General features: G+C 35.1%; 1 pseudogene; it reads right to left on the bottom strand.

The window, feature by feature from the left end:
• Positions 1–6,844, bottom strand: part of LOC107598179 (protein nepro homolog) — a 16,380-nt pseudogene that overhangs the window by 6,244 nt on the left and 3,292 nt on the right.

The raw sequence follows: 6,844 nt of genomic DNA, 5'->3' as shown, positions 1-6,844 counted from the left end.
CTCTCGTGGTACTTTGATGTCACACACAGAACAGTCTATGCATTTCTGCTTCAAGTCCAACACCTATTGTGTTTTATTAGGAGATGCACAACAGTTCTTCTGTGGCTTTATAGGTAATATTTTCACGTACACAATTTAGCAAAATCAGACAAAATTGTGTCTAATATACTTCTTATTATTGAATTGTTGTAAATAAATATCATGTTTGCAACTGGCAGTGTTCAAAAAATGCTGGGAAATCACTTCATGTAGCCCCAAGAGTGATTACTGATAAACTGTCTGAAAAAAAAGTCACAGTTTAGAGAAGAAAAAAATCACCCACTGACTTTCAAAGCTGCTACATAGTAACGACATTCTACTTCGAGGACCTTGATAGAAATGTAGTGGAGTGAAAAGTATTTTGTTTTATTTTGTTATTACTGTGTTAATCCTGTGTTATTTCTATTATTACTGTGTTATTCCTGTGTTATTCTTTAGTTATTACTAAGTTATTCCTGTGTATGTTATTCCGGTTCTATTCCTGTGTTATTACTGCGTTAATACTGTGTTATTACTGCGTTATTACTGAATTATTCCTGTGTTATTACTGTGTTATTCCTGTGTTATTCCTGTGTTATTACTGCGCTATTACTGTTATTCCTGTGTTAATACTGTGTTATTTCTGTTATTACTGTGTTTTTCTTGTGTTATTAATGTGTTATTCCTGAATTATTCCTGTGTTATTACTGCATTATTACTGTGTTATTCTGTGTTAACACTGTGTTATTCCTGTTAATACTGTGTTATTTCTGTTTTTACTGTTTTTCTTGTGTTATTCCTGTTTTCTGATTTATTCCTGTTATTAATGTGTTATTACTGCGTTATTACTCTGTTATTCCTGTGTTAATACTGTGTTATTCCTGTGTTAATACTGTGTTATTTCTGTTTTTACTGTGTTTTTCTTGTATTATTCCTGTTTTCTGATTTATTTCTGTTATTACTGTGTTTTTCCTGTTTTCTGATTTATTCCTGTGTTATTACTGCGTTATTACTGTGTTAATACTGCGTTATTCCTGTATTATTACTGCATTATTACTGTGTTATTACTGTGTTTTCTTGTGTTATTCCTGTTAATACTGTGTTATTACTGCGTTATTCCTGTTATTCCTGTATTATTACTGAATTATTCCTGTGTTATTACTGCATTATTACTGTGTTATTCCTGTCATATTACTGAATCTTTACCGTGTCATTAATGTGTTCCTGTGTTATTACTTTATATTCCTGTATTATTCCAGTGTTATTAGTGTTATTACTGTGTTATTACTGAATTATTCCTGTGTTGTTACAGTGTATTTCCTGTGTTATTCCTGTTATTCCTGCTATTACTGAGTTATTACTGTGTTATTCCTGTATTATTACTGAATTTTTCCTGTGTTATTACTGTGTTATTCCTGTCATATTACTGAATTATTACTGTGTTATTAATGTGTTCCTGTGTTATTTCTGTGTTATTACTCTGCTATTCCTGTGTTATTAGTGTGTTATTACTTTGTTCTTCCTGTGTTATTTCTGTTATTACTGTGTTATTAGTGTGTTATTACTGTTATTAATGTGTTATTCCTGTGTTATTACTGTGTTATTAATGTGTTATTCCCGAGTAATTTCTGTTATTCCTGTGTTATTACTGTGCTATTACTGGTTTATTACTGTGTTATTACTGAGTTAATCTTGTGTTATTACTGTGTTATTCCTGTTATTTCTGTTGTCACGGTGTTATTCCTGTGTGATTTCTGTGTTATTACTGCGTTATTACTGAGATATTTCTGTTATTCCTGTGTGATTTCTGTGTAATTACTGATTCTTCTGTGGCTTTATAGGTAATATTTTCACGTACACAATTTAGCAAAATTAGACAATATTGTTTCTAATATATACCACAATATTAACTTCTTATTATTGAATTGCTGTAAATAAATATCACGTTTGCAACCGGGCAGTGTTCAAAAAATGCTGGGAAATCACTTATTGTAGCCCCAATACTGATAAACTGTCTGAAAAAAAAGAGAGTCACGTTTTAGAGAAGAAAAAAATCACCCACTGATTTTCAAAGCTGCTACATAGTAACGACTTTCTACTTCGAGGACCTTGATAGAAATGTAGTGGAGTGAAAAGTACAATATTTGTCTTTCAAATGTAGTGAAGTTAAAGTCATAAGTTCCCAGAAAAAATAATACTCAAGTAAAGTACAGATACTCAAAAAGTGTACTTAAGTACAATACTCAAGTAAATGTACTTAGTTACTGTCCGCCTCTGCACACATGCAAAGTATGTTGCAGCTGTTATTTCTAGCTGAAATTATGTTGTCTTTGCTATTCTGTTACTAATAAAATAGTTTTTTTCACTGTTTATCCTATTTTGGCACAATCCCTAAACTGAACTTGAATAGTTTTACTAAGGGCACCCATCTCACATGAAATTGAACTAAGTCAAACATATTCTACCTGCCTTCCTGATATAAATTACTATGAATTTGATATGGTAATTAATACTGAGACACTAATTTGGGCAAAAAGCACTAATGACTTGTTTAAGACTTGAATCTTACAGCTGAGGACTTGCAAATCGACTTGGACTTGCCTGTCTTGACTTGGGACTTGACTTGGGACTTGTCTGTCTTGACTCGCGACTTGACTCGAGACTTGAATGCAAAGACTCGAGACTTACTTGTGACTTGCAAAACAATGACTTGGTCCCACCTCTGCCACACACTATAGGAGCAAAACGCTTAAATCTAGGATTTTTTTGTCCTCATGTTTGTGGTCTCTCACATTTTGAAGATCTTATAAGATTTAAAAAATATTTTAGTGTGTACCCAGCATAAGGGAGACGTACAAAATGTGCAGAGCGGGGGGTCAAGGATTAAGACCCAGGACCCATTATTAAGAACCACTGTACCAAGTCATAATTATAACATACCAAGTCAAAATTATGACATAGTAAGTATTTTTTTTATATCTCATAATATAAACTCGGTATGTCATAATTTCAACATTTTGTCATGATTTTGACCTTTTTTTTTTACGTGGACTAAATGGGCTTCCATAGATCTGTCATATAAATGTGAGTGGCAAAAACAGAAATGGTAACATCTCAGGACTAGTCAGTGACTACGTTTACATGGACATCAGTAATCTAATTATTTACCTTATTCTAAATAAGCCAATATTATGATTATGGTGTTTACATGAGTTGCTTTTAGAATATTCCTTTCATGTTCCCGTTTTACATGTTATAGTGCATAGTTCAATTAATGGCACATGTCATTATGTCCCCACGTGACACCATCCCGACGTCCCTTCTGGAATTTCACGCATAAACATATAGTTCGTCTTCGTGATAATGCCATGTACAGTTTTGGGTGTTTAATTTTTAATTTTATGAAAAGTCAGTGACTACGTTTACATGGACATCAGTAATCTAATTATTTACCTTATTCTAAATAAGCCAATATTATGATTATGGTGTTTACATGAGTTGCTTTTAGAATATTCCTTTCATGTTCCCGTTTTACATGTTATAGTGCATAGTTCAATTAATGGCACATGTCATTATGTCCCCACGTGACACCATCCCGACGTCCCTTCTGGAATTTCACGCATAAACATATAGTTCGTCTTCGTGATAATGCCATGTACAGTTTTGGGTGTTTAATTTTTAATTTTATGAAAGCTACAAGTGCAGTTAATTATTTGTACGTGCATACAGATGGAGGTGTTGAAGCTCTTTTATTTGCTGTCAAATGGTTGACCACTGCCGTGTGTATATCCTGTCGCAAAATGCGGCGAAAAGTCCTACATGACGGTAATAGTTTGATTAAGGTGTTTACATGTCTAGACTGCACTTCAATAATCCGACTAAAATAGGAATACTCCACATGTCTTAATTTGATTTCTGTTTACTTCGAATATGACTTTAGCCGGATTAAGGTAATCCAAAATATCTGTTTACATGGTAGATTCTTAATCAGAGTATTGTCTTAATCGTGTTAAAATCGGATTATTGTTGTCCATGTAAACGTACTCAGTGACACAATACAAATCAAGATCAATTACCTGTTTGGTGGTTTTACAAGATTGTTGAAGCACAACCTTCATGTCCAGTCCATAGGATGAGACATCTGGAGAATGACAACGAGTAAATATGATTACATAACATCTATGTATAATGCATGCATATGAAAGCAAAGTAGTATAAATTATATAAAACATACAATTACACAAAAACATGTAAGAAAGACATAATAATAAAACAAATAACCTGTCAAATAACCTGGTCGTTGCAGTAAAACTGCTGCCCCCAGGTCCAGACTAGAACCTTCATCATGACTGGCAGCTAATATTGGCACCGTCTCTCACTCCTCTTTTCCATTATTCTCTTCATGTCCTCTATCCCCAAACAACCTGGAAAGGAGAGAAATGTTGGACTTTCTTGTCCCTTTTTCGGCCCTTAAAGGGTCTTTGGTGCCTTCTTCCAACAGTAGATCTGGGTGTGCGAGGCACAGGAAGTCTTTCAGGTCCCCAGGCAGGGTGAAGTCAGTCAGGTAAGCCATGGGCTGGGACTGAGACACCTTCTGGATGAGTTCAGTGGTTCTTTTGTACATGGGGATGAGGGCTCACAGAATACCTCTGAAGAACACCCTAGCAAAAAAAAAAAAAACTTATCCCATGATTTCAGAATTACATTTTCTGTAAATATTTCAATTTTGTTAGAAAGCGATATTTATAAACCAGACAGGTAATTTTCAATATATTAGGTATATTATCTGAAACAATTCTTAACATTTTGTTTTTTTTCATTTCATTATAAACACAATTGCTTAATGGGGACATTCCATAGACATCTATTGTTTTATATACAGCTAGTTATAAATACAATAACGTAACCCTAGCAGTGCATTCATGAAATTTTGGCAAAATATTCTGGGTAAAAAAGTTCCATTGTCTAATTGTCAATAGTGTAACATTGTAGCCATATCACAGAAGTAAATTTCAAACCAATCAGCTTTCTGAATGTCACATATTTTAATAACCAATTTGAATCCATTGAGAAATCTGTGTGGTGAAATCCTTCACCCTCGTGCAAAAATACTGATCATGTGGATTTTTTTTTTAAACAAATGAAGACATCCCCATAACTTAATTAAATATGGTTAAGAAGGTCCAAAAAATATGATGTTATGTTATATTGAATAAGGCAAAATTATTCAAAATTTCAACCATCAAGGTTGCAGAGAAATATGAAATGCTGCTCCATCCCTGCAGTTTCCCCAAATTAGCATCTTCAGGAAATAGCTTAATGGAAATCCAGCAGTGACATGGTATATCATACTGGTACACAAACTCACCAGAGACGACTGAGCATGCTGGTTATCACCACATTCAGCACAATGAACTCGCCCAGCAGCAGGTGCTGTCGTGTCAGTCTAACTGGGGTGTGAAGAATCACAGCCATGGACTGTTCTTCTATCATAAGCCTTTTTAAACCAAAGTAAATGGTTGTGAATATGAACATTTAGGATACATGAACGTTTGGGTGCACCGTTCCAGCATTTGGGCTAAAAGAATGGAGGCTCCAATATTTTGAGACGTGTTCTTAGAACCATAATATGGAAAAAAGTGTGCCATTTGTTTAACCTAAACCTTACATCTGAAATTTGTTTGGACATAGTTCCTTCAGATCTTCCATGGCAGCCTGTAATTTAATCTCTTTCAAGTAGTTTACGCATTGCTCAACCTGCAGATGATGCAAAGATGAGCTTATGCATTGCAAATAAATTAAATATAGGCATTTTATCATGAATTTGAAATAATTATGCAATAATATATGTAATATGCTGTTTTTATACAGTCTATGGTAATATGCATGTATATAACAAGCACACTAAAGCACTGGGTTGGGTCCCCACCTATTTTAATGCTCGGAATGGCTTGTGTTGTCTAAAGCCATTGTTCAAAACTAAAGTAGTTCGTATAGAAGACGGATTTCTGTCTGTAGAACTTCACTACATAACAGGGTCAGCACTTTCTCGCAGTTAGTCAGCAGACTTTCAATCAAGATATCTAGACAGAGAAACATCATTGCAATGTCAACTTACATGTCATTTATTTAATTAATTATACTTATATGTTTATTACGTTTAGCCGTCTTATACAGTACGTATACTCAACATTCGCATAATACACAATAAACACATGCAATTTACAAAATGAAAACACTGTAATCATTGTAGTAATGCATTGCAGTACACTTCTAACACAAGTAAACAAGTCTTGTATGGGACAACGCGAATATCTGAACAGATCAAAATTTACGAGTTAAATGTTTTATCACTGCCGAACAATTATATCACGTGCACCATTTCACATCAATCTAACGGATCCACGTGTTCAAATCAAACACGAGAAAACGTCTCAGGTTACTTATGTAACCATGGTTCCCTGAGTAGGGAACAAGACACTGCGTCCTCTAGGGGTCGCTATGGGGAACGCCTCGTCGTGACCCGTGTCTGAAGCATACATTGAAAAAACACCAACAACACGTTGGCCGGCGACAGCCATGGTGCGACTATAGTATAAATAGGCACCGGGAGAACACATCATCCACTTCTTCGTCTGAAGCTTGCGTCCGAAGCATGACAAGCAATCTAGAGGACGCAGTGTCTCGTTCCCTACTCAGGGAACCATAGTTACATAAGTAACCTGAGACGTTCCCTTTCATGGGAACTTCGAACTGCGTCCTCTAGGGGTCGCTATGGGGAACGGTATACCCACGCCACCATGCTGAGGGGAGTGCATGCCAGAAA

Source organism: Sinocyclocheilus grahami, unplaced genomic scaffold, assembly GCF_001515645.1.
Source record: "Sinocyclocheilus grahami isolate Dianchi unplaced genomic scaffold, SAMN03320097.WGS_v1.1 scaffold246.1, whole genome shotgun sequence".
Classification (NCBI taxonomy): domain Eukaryota; kingdom Metazoa; phylum Chordata; class Actinopteri; order Cypriniformes; family Cyprinidae; genus Sinocyclocheilus; species Sinocyclocheilus grahami.
The sequence above is the reverse complement of the archived record's forward strand: the minus strand, read 5'-3'. Positions and strand labels throughout refer to the sequence as shown.